General features: G+C 39.9%; 1 long non-coding RNA gene across 1 annotated transcript in view; it reads right to left on the bottom strand.

The window, feature by feature from the left end:
- Positions 1 to 4,121: 4,121 nt before the first annotated feature.
- Positions 4,122 to 18,155, bottom strand: part of LOC146360784 (uncharacterized) — a 31,491-nt gene continuing 17,457 nt past the window's right edge. The window contains exons 2-4 of the long non-coding RNA XR_014799528.1: positions 5,620 to 5,660; positions 5,193 to 5,303; positions 4,122 to 4,925 (exon numbers count right to left, since the gene is read on the bottom strand). This is a non-coding gene — a long non-coding RNA (uncharacterized LOC146360784). The remainder of the gene's footprint in view (positions 4,926 to 5,192; positions 5,304 to 5,619; positions 5,661 to 18,155) is intronic.

An 18,155-nucleotide genomic window follows, 5' to 3' on the forward strand; every position in this document is an offset into this window, starting at 1 on the left:
GTGGCGCTCCGAAATAAGGCTCACACCGTTAATTCATCATTTTCACTCTGTACCACTGCTCCTTATCAGGCTGTGTGAAGCACAGTAAACAATTCAGTCGAGGCCTTGAGCCATAAACAGACATCACGCACAGACATTGTTTTCATAACCAAACTGCCTTAGACCCTGTCCCCTACATCTACACAAACGCCCTCTGGGTGACATGAAATGCATTTAACCAATAAACAATCAATGGCTTCTTGTTGTTGTAACAGATTCTGTATTTGGATGTTTGTGTGCAGCATTTTGCGTGTCAGCATAAGCATTTGTTAGTAAAGCATTCTTCATTGCAGCAGCGTGTGTGTGTGTGTGTGTATCACTCTTCATTGCACAAGCGTGTGCATGTGTGTGTGTCATTTCTCACTCAATTGACTCAGCGCGTGTGTGTGTGTGTGTCAGTGAATCAACGAGTGCATATGTGTTCATATGTGTGTTTCTCTTCATTCTGAGTCAGTGAATGTAGATGTGTGTGTGTTTGTGTGTGTTTGTGTTCATCACTTTCCTGTTCTGGTGTTCTGGGTAAACCACGGCCTGAGGCGTGCCCTGGGGTCCTGCCCTCCTCCATTTCAGTCTGTTTGCATCCATTGGTGCTGCTGCTCAAAGTTCTGTCCATACTGGTTCTGGCCCCAATTGAGGCAGTCCTTTTCTCCAGTGTCCTGCATCTTCTCCTTGTCCAGCTCCTCCTTAACTTGACCCTTTTGCTTCTGTAGCTCCTTCAGGGCTTGCTCCTGCTGTAGGAGCTTCTTGTCAGGTTTGGCGACCTCCTGCTCCAGCAAGCTCCAGCCTGGTTTCAAGTCCTGTGTCTGGGACTCCAAGCCTGACTGATGGGTTCGATTAGCAGCCAGCTCCTCCTGAGCCATGCTCAGTTTCTGCTCTGATGCCTTGAGCTCTTACTGAGGGCAGAAACCTCAGAGTCTTTTCCGTACACGTCAGATTGAAGTTTATTGATGTTTTCCTTGCTTTGCTCCACGGCCTTCTGCAGCTCTGCTGTCCGGCTCTTCTCAGAGGTCAGCTCCTGGCCGAGCCCCGACACCTGTGCCTTCAGCTTATTTTCTTCTGGTGCTTTTGTCCATTCTGAGGTGCCTCCTGACCTCAGTTACTCCTCCTGTCTCTGGCACGCCCTTTTTGCTGCCCGATCATCCGTGTTGGTCCGTCACTGTCCTGCACAGTTTTAATGCAGAGTTGTTAAGGTCAGCATTCTTTTGCTCGGCCTCACTTTTCATCCGGGCTTAATGGGCGTCTCGTCAGAGCTCTGTTAGCTGAAGCTGTCTGGAAATCTCCCCCGTGTAGTGAAACGGGCCTTGGATTTAATGCTCTCCGTCTCCGCTGCATGAGATCGTTTTCCTGCCGCTCTGTTGACATTTTCAGGTTGTTGTTGTGGGTCCAGCTGCTGTAGCATTTGGTCAGGGTCACATCAAAGATGGTAGAGGAGAGAGCAAAGATGGTAGAGGGGAGAGCAGGAGTCCAGGTCAGCCTCGGCAAAGCAGCCTGTAATCAAGCATAAAGAGAAAAAACAAAAACAAAACAAAAACAAAACAAAAACAGACAAACAGGAAAATGATGTTGTGTTGGCTGTGTTATTCAGAGAGGGGAGAAACAACGGAGCCAGGCCCTGTGTCAGCCTTCTCTCCCCCTTTTTTTTATTTTTTCTCACTATATAATCAACTCATAACCCACCAAGCTGACAGGACAACACAGGTACATGTTAAAATTCTTAAGATCATGTTTAAAAGCCCAAAAAAGAATTTTCTTTCATTCAGTAATCACTTGTATTAATCAATCAGCAGAAAACATGTCACAATTTGAATCTTTTAACCACTAAATTTGTCGTGTCATCACTGGTTGGTCAGACCAGTGTCTTTTTTTTTTTTTTTTGAAGTTAAGTTGTTGTCCTGCAACCCAGAGAGTTTATTTGTTAGTAGTGGATAAACTTTATCATTCAACAACAGGTGTATGTTAAGTTTCGCTGCTTTAACCTTGCTGGAAAATCTTCACGTGTTCATGAATGTAATAATTATAATAATAATAATAATAATAATGGATTGGATTTATATAGCGCTTTTCAAGGCACCCAAAGCTGTTTCTTCATTGCGTGTGTGTGCGTTTGTAGGTGGGTTAATTTAACTTTTTTCTCAAACGAGGCATTTCTCTAACACGTGCCTTTCTCATATATTTCTTTGGTTGTGTGTGTGTTTTTATTTTGTTTCCCAAATTTTGATTTCCCACCTTAAATAACAGCATTCCATGTCTTCAGCCAGGAGTTAGAGCTTGCTTGTGAGATTCAGGGACACATGGTGCCAATAACAATTCAGTCAAAAACTTGCCTGCAAATTTCCAGTGATGGTAACTGATAACTGGAGGAGAAGATGTCCTTTAAGCTTATTTTCCGGGTGGGGACAAAGTTGGGGTCAAGCTGTAAACTTTTGAGCCAAAGCTTGGCCTGTCTGTCGTCCCAATTCTGTTTATGCTTTTGTCGCTGTACTCAGGTTTCCAGGTTGGGAGAAATCCACCTGTATTAACACACTAAAACCTTCACTTACTATTACTTTTCTGAAAACATCCTGATTCACTTCATCTGACTAGATTTTACTCTCTCTCTCTCTCTCTCTCTCTCGGTGCATACTTCTCACAGTCTGGCCGTTGCCTTTTATGGGCATGCAGAGTTCCTGTCACACACACAGCTGAAATTCGTGCTTGATCACACCCTATATTATGATAAAACCAACAGTAAATCAAATGTAACCGCTTATATTATTGGGCTGAACCAAGAGTCACTTTAAAAATCTTATAAATCCTGCTTCACACCATAAAACTGAAACAAATCACAGCTGTATTTCTCACACAATCTCACTCTGCCGACTGAAGTGTCGGTCTAAATCATGCACGATTTGTCTTTTCTATTTCAAACCTCAGCCAGACATCAAACATTCACCCTAGTCATTCAAAACCTTATTTGTAATATTATAATCAGCAAAATCAGCGTCTTATTTACAGGTCTTTAACAGTATTTGCAAATTATAATTATAAAACTCAAAAAACACGCTAAACAGGAAGCAAAAGTCCTCCGTGCGCTTCACAGCAGCCACCTCATTTGCATGTTCACACACCGTCTAAAAATAGCTCGCAGCGCTGCAGTGCGCTGACGTCACACACAGCCTCGTCTCACACACAGCTCTATTATTTTATATTACAAAGACGTCTTATATTTACAACCACTGTCAGGCCTGACAGATTTAGCGCCTACACAATTTTGACAAATTTAAGTTAACGGTCCAACCGAAAAAGTCCAACTTTTTTGTGATCAATTAACCAGTATCAGTCCAACAGTTTCTGGCCTCATTTCTAAAGTCCCTAACTCAATTTAAAAGTGTCCGACACCCAAGGTCCAACCTTTGCTGCCCAAAAAAGCGCAGATACCGTTCCAAACGGTAAGGAGCCTCTAACTCCTAGCTTATTCCAGGATGCCCCGTACCCCACAGTTAAGCCAAACTGAACTAACCCTGTTCGCCGACAGGTCAAGGTCGCGCGTCCACGGCCAGGGGGGAGCGTAACCTCCGGGCTATGCGCTTCTTAGCAGTCCAACTGCCGTTCTTGAAAAATTTATAATACTTTGAAACAACAGTCAACACCCCAAAACAAGTGTATGACTGACGCAGGTCCAACCTGTCTGACCAATGGGGACTCTAACCCACAAAATGACCAATTCCCTATCCAACTAAATTCACTCAGCAGTCCAACTGCTCTAACTACTCAGTACTGTCACAGTTCTCATGAGATTTTTCATCAAAATCCAAACAGACATCTACCAGTAACTTCAGTGAGTAGACTTTAATTTTATCATGTCCAATTTGGCACACTTTGGAAATAATTCAACAGGTAGTGCCTTACCTTTGTATAAGCCGGCTTATGCCCACTCACGTCAGACCACTGGCTTGTGCCTGTCCGTTCGACAACCTCGGACCGTCCAAACCTCCAAAATTCCACCCCAATACCACAGGACGAGCCCCCAAACTGTTACGGATTCAAATATTGGGGATGGATACAAGAGGAAAAACCACAATAACAACACTGGTCCGGCCGGGTTGAGTCAAACGATGATTTTTAATGATCACACGCGTGGGAGATGGACACCGTACGCAGACAGCATCAGATCTCAAAATGGTGGAGCATTGATCAAACTCTTATAGCCTCTAGTGGCCCCCACCTAATCATAAAAGCCTAAACATTCACATTCTTTCTCTCACACAGTGCCTAAGCTACAACCTTGGCTCCCTGTTTATCTGCTCCTGCTGAGATGGGGCAGAAAACTCCAGTGTGTTCTGTTCTCTTCTAATCAGACAAATAAGGCGATGACTTTCTGCAAACAGTATTTCTCATAACTCAGCAGTATAATGCATCATAAAACAATATCATTCATTCACAATAAATCAGCAGTCTAATGTAATGCAACTCAGCTTAACAAATGCAATAGTTATCACCTTCTTCTAATTCAGGAGAATAATGCAAACTAAAACTACATAATAATTCACCATCTTTAATTAAGGGTCTAACATGGCATAAAATAATATTATAATCTGACAAGGTCTAGATTTTTGTATTTGCAAGGTTCCTCACTCGTCCTCTTACAGTCAATGACGTCACACGTGTGGGAGATGGTGTCATTTTTTTTTGTCTTCACACAGAGCCTTAATTGATGCCACCTTCTCTTTCAGGAAAGTATTTATTGCCTTGCATGTATTTTCTTTGTTAATCTTTTTCATCATGTCATTGCACGTTTTTGACCCCTCTGGAAGGATGTGTTCCTTTTTGAACTCAAAGGTTTGTGTGAGCACAGCAGCAGAGAGCAGAAGCAGCAGCAAGCAGGAACACTGAACCCTCGTGATTCCCTGAGGAAGAAAAACACAGAATTACATTAGAAATCTCAGGACATGATCAACTTTCCCAAATCGGTGTTTAAGAGCTTGTTGAGTTCCAGTAAAAAACGTTATTGGAAATGTTTAGTTAATGCTGCGCAGCAATTACTACGTAATTACTGCGTAATTACTGCGTAATAATTACGCAGTAGAATAAACCATCTCATAAATGTTAGTATTTAATTAGAAACACCTTCTTCTGTTTTGCCCAGCATTTGTAACACCATTTTTAAAGATTACCTTCATTTTTTCCTTGACTTATGAGTGGTTGGTTCCAGTTGTTCAATCAGGAGGCACTCGTCTGCAGCACCAGTTGGTAAAGACGTCTTTGCTGAGTGAAATTCTCTGAAGCTGGTAAATGGTAACAGTGAATTCATTATGCAGAGCCTGGTTATATGGGCATCTCCTATTAACGTGTAGAAGCAAACACAAGTGCTAACGCTAACAACATCCAATCAGGATTTATTGGAAGTTAGATCAAAGCTAACATCTGCATTACATGTGAGCACTACACATGTTATTTAACATATATAACGTACAAGATTTTTAGATCTTTCTCTTTCCCTCAAGAAGAACTGCTAAAACTGTAGAAATAACATTACAGAAAAGCAGGACATGCTCAAGCAAAACATTATAGAAGATCAAAATGACGAGTCCAAAGACTGACCTGTGTGCAGCTGAGGGTCATGCAGAAAGGAGAGAACAGACCTGTGGAGGCAACAGAAAGAAAAAGGACACGGATTCCTCTGTGACTTCTTTTTATGCTACACCTTTTACAACACTGTCCTAGTCATCAGTGTCACCGCTCCACAAAGCAACAGTTTAACAACCACATCCCTCCCCTTCTATTTGAAAACCTATACTGGAAACAAACAATCAAACAAAACCCCACAAAAGTAAAGAACAACATCTGAGGTTACTATAAAATGCACTTTACAATAGAATTACAGCAGAGTCACTGTATAATTAAGAGTAAATAACTGTAAAACCTGCTGCTTGTTTCACTACAAGGTTTAGTTTTTCTTTCTGCACTGCGTTTTCACAGCGTTAAAACAAGGCAAGACAAAGCAAAAAGCTAGAAGTCCTCTCTTCTGCTTTGACTTTTAGCTCATCGGTCGATCTTCAGTACATTTTAATAACTATAATAAAAGAAAATTCAAGACATGAAAACTGAAGACTTTCCTGAATTAAAAAGACGTCTTGGAAAAGGAACTTTGTGGATCTTTGTTCAGAGGTTGCAGATTTACAGTGAAGCAATACTTGACTGTTGTTGGAAGTTTTTCTTGCATTCAGTTGATGTCATTTCTTAACACGGTTACAAATTCATACATTTCACAACAAAAATAAGCGAGAGACAGCGAGCGCATAAAAGACAGACGGAGGGGAACTGGCACACAGGGAAAGGGTGGAAAACAGAGAGAGAGGACACATCCATGGAACAGGTGTCCAGCCAGCAGTGATGGAGAAGATGTGCTTGGATAAAACTTTTAAACCTGTAACATAAAGACATTCGATTAATGTGATCAGTGAGTGTAAACTGCAACTAAGCTTCCATGCTTTGTAAGTGGGCATTATCACGTAGCAATAAATCTCTGGGTTTGAGAAAAAAAATGTGGATCTCACTCATCATCTCATTTCTTGTGCTTATGGCTCTCTGCTGAATGAAGTCTGGATGAAGGAAGAAAATTGGCCTGTTATTAGATTATTACTAAAACAAATGTCCTTCTCTCTCCTTTAGGAGGCTACAAGCCACTGTCTCCAAATATGAGCTGGGTTTCTAACAGTCGGTAACAGAGAGACTTTTACTGTGCTTCAGGAAATTATTTGTGGTAAAAGTAGCAGAAGTGGTGGCCATGTTAGCTTTATATTTCTATAATGTGTAAATTTTTGTCAACCAGGTTTTTCTAAGATAATATTACAGCAAAATAAGTATTCACCCTGCATTATGCAGGCTAGTGAGTACAACATAAATACACAACCTCTACAATCAAATGATCACTTTTGAGCAAGCACTTGGTGACAGTGGGAAGAAAGAACACGCTTTTAACAGGAAGAAACCTCCAGCAGATACAGGCTCAGGGAAGGGTTAGCCATCTGCTATGAGCAGATGGGAGGGATACAAAAAGTCCAGATAGTAAAGCCTTTAAATGTAGCTTCCCCTTTTGCCCTAAAAGCTGCTCGTGCAGTGATATCATCACTGACAAGTCAGGTGCTAATGCAAAATGGTGTTTCAGTGAGGCAGAATTTATTATGACAATACATTTTTTTTTAAATACTCAGTATGAATTAAACAGGTTAAAGGTCAATGCTCTGTTGTAATATAAAGACAAAATGATTGACAGCAGCCCAGCAATATCAGTAAAATACAAATTAGCCACATGGTGCAATGTAAGGAGCTCTGTGATTGGTTAGGAAAGGACAGACTGGCCACCTCGATTTTTCTTCACTGCACATTGATCCATAGCTTTACACTGTAAATGCTAACAAAGTGCTTTTGCTTTACAAAGACATTTAGCCTCGGTATTCACTCTCTTAAAATGCCACTGGACGCGATCCTTTGTTTTGTTGTTCCTAATATTTCTTATAGATAGCACAGATAGTGCCCCACTGGAATAATCATTCATGTCTAGATATTCCTGTTAAAAGGGAGTTTTTCCTCCCCACTGTAACATGGCAAACACAAACTATTCTATAAAACCATCTAATTTAAACGAACAATCCAGTTGAAGCTTCACACAGCCGTGAAACACTGCCATCTGCTGGACGCGAATAACACAGACGCTGCTTTGACGGGTGAGGGAGTTTCAACAAGTGTGCAATGACTCAAGCATCAAACTACAGAACTATTAGAGCGGACATGGTGCTCTAATGACTGCTTCATTAATGTAGGTCAGAAAGGATAATAGAAAATCAATAAATTATGAAATACAAAACTTACTGTTTCACTGCACACACAAACCTTCTCTTATTAGCACAACACTGCCCAGGGCTCAGGGCTCAGAGTGTATTCCTTATAACCTATTAAACCTTAGCATGTTATTTTGAAGTGTTACCGGTGAAACAGCCAACCAGTGAAGTTAACTGTAATTTCAACATTGAGCTACAAAAATGCTTTTTTTTTAAAATAAATTATTTTTTATTTCTTTTTACAGTTTTGCAATTTTACACAAGTTTTATCATCAGTGTCACAATGACCGCTGCTAAAATGGAGTATGAGCTTTTTGTTGGTCTGATTAAAAGGTTAAATGTAAAAGCGTAATTTAAACATGTGATGTGAGGTCATTAATTACAGTGCAGGTGTCCTGCTTTAGGATCATATATTAATACTTCCAAAACAGTAAAGTTGTAGAGAATCTATATTCATTATCATTGCTAATCATGGAAAGACAAAGACGTCAGACTCTGCTGAAAAATTTTACACCCTCCTACTCTCTGCACACAGCGGTCTGAGGGATCTTCCAGGACTGGTGATTTTATTTTGTTCTTTTTGGTCTTACTGGTTAGTAGGTGGTGATTTTGTACCTGTTGATCTCACATTTGGAACATAAATTGCTTTGGAGCAGATTAGGTTCAAAGGATAACTTGACTCTTGAAGTTAGCCGGAAAGGACAGCGTTCTGCTTCATAGTAAAAGCCTCAGAGAGTTGCTAACCAAAGTCTATCTTGTACGGCCACGCAGCATCTTATGACATTTTGTAACCTGAGCAGTGAAATGATTGCTGTTTTAGCGCACATACACAGTGTGATGATCAGTATCAGGACAATAAAGTTATGGTGCAAAAAGCTGCATCTGGTCAGAAGGAAAAGCACGCACACTTGGAAGACTTGACCATTTGCACAAAATGAATGGCTGACACTGGACAGATGAGAGGATGTGGATGGTCACCAGTAGGGATGGGTATCGTTTAGGTTTTATCCGATACCGGTACCAAACCGGTACTTTTGAAACGGTGCCGGTGCTTAAACGGTACTCAAACCGGTGCTTAAAGAATGGAGAACACCAACTTTGTCCAAAAACCTCTCATGTTCAGCTGTTTTTTTGTAAAAAGATAACAATGTTAGCCTTTTCTGCAGCTATGGGGCATATATGGTATCACTCTTGGCTGGAAGCAGTGCTTAAACAATGGAAAAAACACAAACTTTATCCAAAAACCTCTCATGTTTAACTGTTTTCCACTTTTTCTTTGGTCATTTTAGCCTTTTTGGCCAGGGTGAAGGGAGTATCTGCCATCAAACAAGACAGCCGCATGTAGCTATGATGATGTTTGCTAGTTCACCTTACATGCATTAATGTAATAACGTGGTTAGCCTACTCAACGTAAATTACACACGAACAACATTACGCTACTCACGCAGAGAAGAACGGCTGCTGCCGCCATCATCATCCGTCATCATTTCTGCTACACTGGCAGGGCTAGGGGCCAGGACTCTATTCTTCGGGTTTTTGGGGGATGTTGCTAACTCCGGGTCGATAACTGGCAACCCACCCGCAGTAGATGTGCACGGTGTGAGGTCTCGCAGCAAGCTATCAAATACGGCGCATTTCTTGGCTTTTAAAAAAAACGCTATGCGTCGCCAGGTGTTTCATCGGATTCGAGGTGTTACCTCCTTTGACAGTATCACAGTATCAGCTTAAAGCACTTGTTGCAGGCTGCTGAGTTTGCATATTTTGCTGTGAAGTACAGCCATACATTTGACCGGTCCTCCTTGGGCATTTTTAATCTGTAGCTCTGCTCTAAAAGAACGTACGTACCTGGACCCGCCTACTATCCTCGGAAACGTAAAATGATTGGCTAGAATCTAAAGTGTATCACAGCTCAGGAAAAAAAAGCACCGAAATAAAGCACCGAAATGTGCGCTGCTTTTCGGTCTGGTTACTACCGTTTATGTCAGAACTGGTGCCATCATGGCACCGGATACCGGTACCCATCCCTAGTCACCAGTGTTGGGACTAACGCGTTATTAAGTAACGCGTTACAGTAACTACGTTATTATTGTGGTAACGAGCACGGTAACTAGTTATTATGGCAAAATCAGGAACGCGTTACTCATTACTGGGATTTAGATAGGCTCGTTATTCGTTACTTCGTGTGGTGGCTATCGCGGAGCTTCCACAGATTCAGTAACATTAGCAAGTGGTGGAGGCCAGCAGGTGGATGAGGGAAAGGGGAGGCAGGAGGAGAGACCCGAAGCGGCCGCCCGTCTGAGTGTCAGGTGAACTGAACTTCAGGTAAGAAGTTATGACCTGCAGTCTATCTGGGTGAGATATGAACCAAGTTTAGGTGGAGTTTATTTTCGTTGTGCTGACTTTTTCGTACTGCGTGCTAGCTAGCATGACGGAGTTTCTATACAGCTGGGTGGGTGCTATGTTACTGATGTTGAACTTTATTTTGTTCATACGGTTAATTATTAGAGTTGCCAACCGTTCCCTAAAAAACGGAATCGTCTCATATTCAGAGAAAATATTACGGGTTTCGTATTTAGGTGAAAAGGAACACAGTTTGTCCCGGACTTCAGCTACAATGAAAAAGACACAAAGCTGGATTTATTCTGTGTTTACGCTGCACAGCTGCCTCTTCTTCTCTCATTCTCTCCCCTCCCTCTCCTGTTGCTACTTTAATCATGAAACTGATCAATGATCAGCTGATTGGCTTTTCCCTCTTGTTTATTTATCGTCCGCTTTGCGCCAGAAAGAGGAAACCAGCGGTTGTCACGTTAAACAACAGCAGCACGTTTGATCAGCTGTTGTTAGAATTTATTTAATATTACTTTCTAGTATCAGCTGATGTTTGCTGGAGCCACAGCTGTAAAGCTGCTGGTCATGATATCGGTTTGCTTATGTGGTGAGAGGGAAACATGAAGATGAAACCAGGAGATGTCCTTACTGAATCATCAGAGCTGAACAGGTGATGGAGAAACAGGTTTACCTTTTAGGTGACATGAATGAGTTGAAGGGAAGTTATGAACTGTTTCTGAGAGACAAATAACACCAGGATCCTTTTCTATGTAGCTGACAGCTGGTAACTGTGCAGGGGTGGATCTAGCAAAGTTTTGCCAGGGGGGCAGGTAGGGCATTAACAGGGAAAGGGGGACACAAAGAAATACTTTCTTGTTCTCATTTAAAATGTCTAGCTTTTAATAAATAATTATCTGAGTCTTACAACAAACGATTGATAGATTGATACATGTATACCATCAAGACAGTGAACATCACTGTCACAACAGTGTTTGTTTTCATTCAAAGGCTTTATGATTTTTGCTATAATGGTGGGCCGGTCTCTAGTCAAAATGCCCGGGCTGATTTTTTGTCCCAGTCCAGCTCTGTATGCAACTCATCTGCAGTCTGGTGTTACCTACATCTTCCTATTCGGAAGGCAGAATTTCTGAGTTCTGAGTACAATCGAAAGCACCACGACTGCAGTTTTTGTGTTGGATGTAAAAAGCGCACATGACGCTGTAACGTAGGCTAGAATCATGCGGCGGTCAACGACGGTCCAGGCGTGGGATTTCTCTCGTGGAAATATGCACATTATTTTTTCCTTTGGTAGGTGGCACAGTGCACTGTGGCAAGTAAGCAAGCTAGAAGACTGGCACTCTTGCTGGGTATCCAGTTAGCAACACATTAACAAGAGAAGTCTGAGTAAAACCAAAGTTACTTTCCCTAGTAACTAGTTACTTTGAAAGTAACGAGTAACTTGAAGTAACTGAGTTACTTTTGATGGAAGTAACTAGTAATGTAACTAAGTTACTAATTTAAAGTAACTTACCCAACACTGATGGTCACACCCTCGTGCATTAAAGAGGGCTTTCAGTTCATTGAAAACACAAAACCAAACACACAAAAGACACGATAGGACAGCTGATCAGTTTGCTTCACTAAATCATCGACACAAGCCGTGTTGTAGAGGGTACAGCAGCCGTGGCAGGTTATCATCTTAATGTGGCCCTGACACTCCATCATACGCCACAAAGCTGTGTATAAATGAAAAGCAAAGAGGCATCATCGCTAACATAATAACTGTAGAAGTTATCCCACTGCATTACATTTATCATGATATCGTAATAAATGTTCATCATATGTTGCTTTGACCCATCATTGTTGTCATTAATATCGGTACGTGACACTGGACACTTCCTGTCATTCATATGTCATGATTTTGTGATCAGTGTAGCAGCTAGAAAATAACTGCTTGGTTAACAGCAGGTGTACAGGCAGGTGCTCTGATCAAATAACATGTTTGGCTAAAGAAACAGAAAATAAAAATATGTAAATAGGAACACCCACATCTCTACTTCTTCTTCTATTTTCCATTTCACACTTACAAAAAAGTTCTCCTGCGTAGGTGTGGAGACAAATATATGTCAATTTAATACTTCAGACAGGCCCCAGAGCAGGTCTGAACAATTAGTCAACTTAAAATCAAAATTGCAATTTGAAACCATGCAATTAGCAATTTGCAAAAACTGCAATTAGCCTCCATGTTTTGCAAAGTGTCTGATCCAGGTTTGAAATAGAGTGTTATATAAAATGATGTTAAAACTGATGGTCTCTTTCTTGTGTACTCATGTTCACCAATCAGAAGTGATGCAAGATGACTGCTTTTACACGCAAGAACAACAAACACGAGAAACCCAAAGAAAACTTGGCTAGGCTAAGCTAAGCTAACTGTTAGACAAAGTAGAGGAGTTGGAAGAGTAAAGGTTTCTGGTTAACTCCAGTTCAACTTAACATTAAATTAAACTGACAAATATCATGTTTATATTCATATCTTAGTCTTTTGATGAGCTCTATCTTATAAATCTATTAGACTCAGACGAGGTCGGCACAGGGACAGGCCTCGGGGGTCCAGGCCCACCCGGTAAAGTCCTTCTTCCCCAACATCTTCTGATGTACTTCATTTATACATTCTGGTAATGAAGTACTTAAACTACCACCTCACTGATTAGTTATTGCAGTGTGAGCTCAGTTCAATTAATCGGGTCACAGTAGTTTAGCACTTCTACAGCAATCATGCAACCAGCATGACTGAGGAGGACACTGGGTGGACGGGCTTTGCAGGTCAGACTTTGAAACTATCTTTTATTTATCTTTTATTGTCATTATGCCAAAATCAGTGAAAATATATGCTGTCCCATTCAGTGCAAATAAAGAATCTGTTTACTGACAGGACAAAGCGCTGAACATGATTTCATCTGTTAAACTGCAGCTGTTAAACTGGACAAATTCCAACACAATTCCTTATTATTTCTTTTTCTTAAGTAAAACCAGTAAAAGCTTCTACTTCAAAAATATGGACTTAACACTGAGATCCTGATATTTTAGACCAGTTTAATTTAGATTATTTTTTTTAGTTCATTCAGGTTGCTGGTTCTAACGACGACTGTCTTCATCAGTTTTAATGTCACTGTGACTCATATCTCTGCATGGCTGTTTTGTTCTGAGTGCACTGTGACAATTAAGTTAAGATCCGGTGATCAGTACAGCAGCCTTGGTTAACGACGAGGTTTACAAGACCTGATCAAATGTCACACTGGAAATATTTTGCAAGTTAAACAGCAAAAGCAAATGAAAAAATGCAAATATGTTAATTGGACCACCTACATTGTTTCGAGAGCAGGGGTGAACTAAAGAGTGCTACCCATCACTTCAGTTTCAGCATATATTTTCTATTTAACACTCAAAAAAATCTGTTGTACAAGTATTAAAAATATATTCACAAATGAAATTTACATGCCTGAGATGAAAACATTACTCATACAAGTTACCAGGTAAAGTCTATATAGCACTGTTACATCTAAATATGGACACTGAGCTGGGACTTAACGATGTCACAGATCTGAGCCTCTGCACCTTCACTATACGTTTGTGTATGTCAGGCCTGTCCTGTATCTCTCCACCACCTGATCCAACTCCCCACCAAATCCTGATCAGCTGATCATCTCTGCTCCTCTAATCACCTGAGTATCCAAGTATCCGAGAGTGTCCATCGATCTAACAATACAATTGTAAAATCGATCATTGACCTGTGCCCTAATGTGTTCTGTGCACAAATAACCTCCAATAAACTTTTTAATAAACTGTCATTGGAGGCTGATGTGTTCTCTCTTGGCTTGTTTTCTTGTTGTGTGCCACACAGAAAATAAATGCATGTTGTCTTAACTCACTGATACTGGGATATCAATGAGCACAGAGTCCAGCCAACAATGGCACAAAGTCAAACCTCCTTCAAGGAAACTGGAGAGTCCAATACTGGCATTGAGGCTACCCCAACAATATCAATATGGTGTAACTTCCTGCTCTAACTCAGGCTCCTTCCCCACAAGAAAGATGATATTTTATGTACTCGAAGTCAGACCTGGAATCTGCGGGTCAGACTTCCTGGGCCCCCGACCCCTGACCTCTGAGATTTTCATGTCTTGTATTTTATAATATTTATCTTTTGTTCTCCTGCCAAAATTGTAAACACTGTCATCCTGACATATTGCACTGTTGTTCGATCAGCTTCATTAAATATACTTTTATATATACTTTTATCCTTTGTTTTGTTATACATCCATTTAAATCCTCATATGAAATTATTACAACCAACTGGTAGTAAAACAAAAATAAAAAGATTGTCCAACATTTTAACTGCAAATGGTCAATACACTCACTTTATTTGCCAAAACATATACTTAAAAAAGGGAAAAAAGAAGTGTTAATAGTTTATTTGAAAGGTCAAAATATACCAACACGTCTTTTTATTTTAAATCTATTTGTTTGTGCATGAATTTTTTTTCTAAAGCCAGATGTGGAAAAACAGGCTGCATCTACATGCAGGTTCTTGTGGTCAGTGATCATCATATTTGCATTATCTTTCTGAGTCACAAGCAGGGAAGTGTTAAAGTTTCCTAGAAGTGGTGGGCTAGTGATGTAGGTGTGGATGCAAAGGATTATTTGAGGTGGTGCTGATCAGAAGTATAAAAATCAAAGTGTCCAGATCCAAACACACTTTGTTCCTCTGTGACAGAAGTGAACTATAACTCACAGCAGCATCTGAACTGCACTAGAAGAGATCTCTGCTCATCTCCGTCTGCATTCCTCTTTTGGTAAGAACTTATTATGTATAATTTTAAATGATTTTCCTTTTAAAGCTGGGCAGCAGGCTCACGTTGAACATCTCCATAAACTGTGATAATTCTGCTGCTACACTAAACACTGGATTCGGTGAGCATACTAAACTTACGTAAGCTGTATGCTTGCACGGTGAGAGACCTGTTTTTGCTGATTTGTGTTTAAATAAGATCTTTTTGTATTTGAACTGAATGTCAGATGTTGCCTATCCAGTTATGTAATGAACCCACTATATACATTAACCACAGACCCTTCACGACATCTTCATCACCTGCTGTTCCAGACAACCAACTTGTACCTGAACCACTGCAGGTTAATCAGCCGACTGCTCATTAGTAAAGGAAAAAAAAGGTGAGTGTCTTAATTTGGAAAAGCTTGAAATAAAAAATCCTATAAATTACACATAAACAGATACAAATTGAAGGAAAATCCATTGTGTCTTGAGTTCTGTTTTATTTCTATTTTGCAGTGTGTCATTGTTACTGCAGAGCACACTGAAACATATGAGAGGAAAGAATAACTGAGTGCAGAAAGGCATTTCCATTAAATAGGATTTAAACTTTGTTCTTAATGAACCAGATTTATTATGACCTGGACTTTTATCTATAAAATGGGCTTGTGAAACCCAGAGAAAAACTCTCTCAATATATCTGTAGATATAAATATATATTTATCCAAATCACATCAAGTAAAAAAGGCAAAATGACACAATAAAAAAAAAGACAAAAAGTACAAATGAAAACACTAAATTTTAAGGCAAAAACAAATATCTTCATGTCTTAATGCGATAAATATAAAATATAAAGTAATACAACAAGGTTAAATATCTAAACATTCAAAGACAACTACTTCAGCTTTTCAAAGCTTCTTTTTCCAGTTGAAAATGACATCATCACGCCTGAATCTGCTTCCAGGAGTCTGTCTGTCCACATCAGGCTTGTTCAGGATATTTATAAAGCTTGATAGTTTTCAATCGTCCTAACAGTTGAAAAATAAACAGAACAAATTTCTATATAAGATTATAAATAAATCAAAAAGAAAACTATAAATAAAACTACTTCTTTCATTTAAAGAAAAAGGTCTATCAGCCCTCTTGTCTTGTGTGTTTGCAGCTCACAAAGACGACTTACTGAGCTTCAGGATCCAAAAGGATGTATCTACCAAATTCTTAATGTGAAAAAATGCCCATGTGTTTTCTTCTCCAGGAGACAATGAAGACACTGTTTGTCTGCATGATGCTCGTGCTGCTCTTTGCAAAGGGATTTTCCAAAGTGAACAATTTTCAACCAAGCAAGAACCGACCTGAAGAAAGACCTTATGAAAAGTTTAGAAGACAGCATGTAGATGCTAAGATGACTGAAAAGCAGTGTAACACAGAAATATCAAATAGGAATATCTACAACATTGACAACAGTTGTAAGGAAACCAACACATTCATCCTCAGCATTCCAGCAAAGATCAAATCCATTTGTAGAGGTGATGGGAGGTACGATGAAAATAGCGGCATGACGTATAGTACCGCAACGTTTTGCATAATTAAATGTAAGCTAAAGCATCAGGGAGCCAGGAAACCCAGCTGCCAGTATGAAGGCAGGCTTCTCACTAACAGGATCATTGTCGTGAAATGTGAAGGGAAGTTACCTGTGCACTTTGATCGGGACCTTCTGCCCTCTGAGAGCAACGATGGCGAGCAACTATGAGGAAAGAGTGGTGTGGAGGGGGGCGTGGTCTGCGATGCTGCTGCAGGTGAGATGGATGTACCTGCGCTGCATTTGCTAGCACGCCTCGCCAACTTAAAAGGCTTTGCGCTGTCTGACTTGTTGGTGTTGTGGATGTGTTGGCTGGCAGCTGGGATGCGGCAGCCATTCATGTGTATTCAGCAACCGTGTGCCTCAATAAAGCATACTGAAAAGCTTGAAAATGTCTCCGGGTCTGCCGTGGTTTATCACAAGTGGGGTTTTTTTCTGAATGCACTTTGAGGGAGAACTAATGTGAAATGTAGCTTCAAGACCACACGTCTGCATGAAGTACGGCGGGCTATATGGGCCGGGCTTTATTTGTTCCATTTTAACAGCAAATATAGAGTTTTGAAAGAAAAAAAACTACATGTGTCATAAATTCTACCTGAAAGTCACTGGAAAGATGTTTTTCATATACTTTGGTCTTATCTCCAGGTGCAAACATTTTGCTAAACATGTGATCAACTTTTATTTCCACACATATTGCAAAAACAATTAACGATCCTGAGACAGCACCAGAGCGTCTGCAGTGGGATTTTTCCTCAAACTGCTACATTAACCAGGGTTAGTAATAATAATAATAAAACATGCTTAAGAAGTAAAAAAAAATACTTTTACACAATTTTATAGATGAGAATTTAAATTGAATTCCATACAGACTGAAACATTTAATTTACATTTGTTAAAAAAGGAGTGTGATAATGTTATCATTAAAACTATTAAAATGTAGAATAACCATCAATCTTGCACAAAATCCCCCCCAAAAGATCTGCTTCTTTGAACTGGACCTCATCAGTGTTTGTGGTCTCATAAACTCTCCTGTGATATTTATTTTGCATCCTTGGTTATTCAAATGAATGATTAATATATTAATATAAATCTATACAGATTTGTCCACACTGGATATGACAGTAAGAGTTAGTAAAGCTCTGTTAACGTGTCCCTCTACAGCCTGTTGTTTCTTAGTTTCACCAGTGAAACTGAATTAGAAACAAAACATAGATGACATATTGTCGCCTAGGCAACCACCAAGCTCCCAGTGCCTACAGACATTAAGTAAAACATGCTGGTCATTGGATAGTTTGAATAAATACCTTTAACTAAATATCAATGTTTTCGACATGTCTTAGTTTACATTATTACACAGTTATTATGAGTGAGCATGTCTAATATTTTTCCACTAAACAGTCGTCTTCTCCTTTGGTTAGGTTTGTTTGTAACAACCATTTATAAAAACTTGTGTTTTGCTTTTGTTTTATTTTTAACTGCAATTCTGGTCGAGTAGCTTTTATAGTGTTAATTCAACATATACTACAAAATAAAATGACTTTTTTAAAAGTAAACTTGTGTA

The sequence above is a fragment of the Perissodus microlepis genome, chromosome 23 (assembly GCF_051167445.1).
Source record: "Perissodus microlepis isolate ML-2025 ecotype Zambia chromosome 23, ASM5116744v1, whole genome shotgun sequence".
NCBI classification, from domain to species: domain Eukaryota; kingdom Metazoa; phylum Chordata; class Actinopteri; order Cichliformes; family Cichlidae; genus Perissodus; species Perissodus microlepis.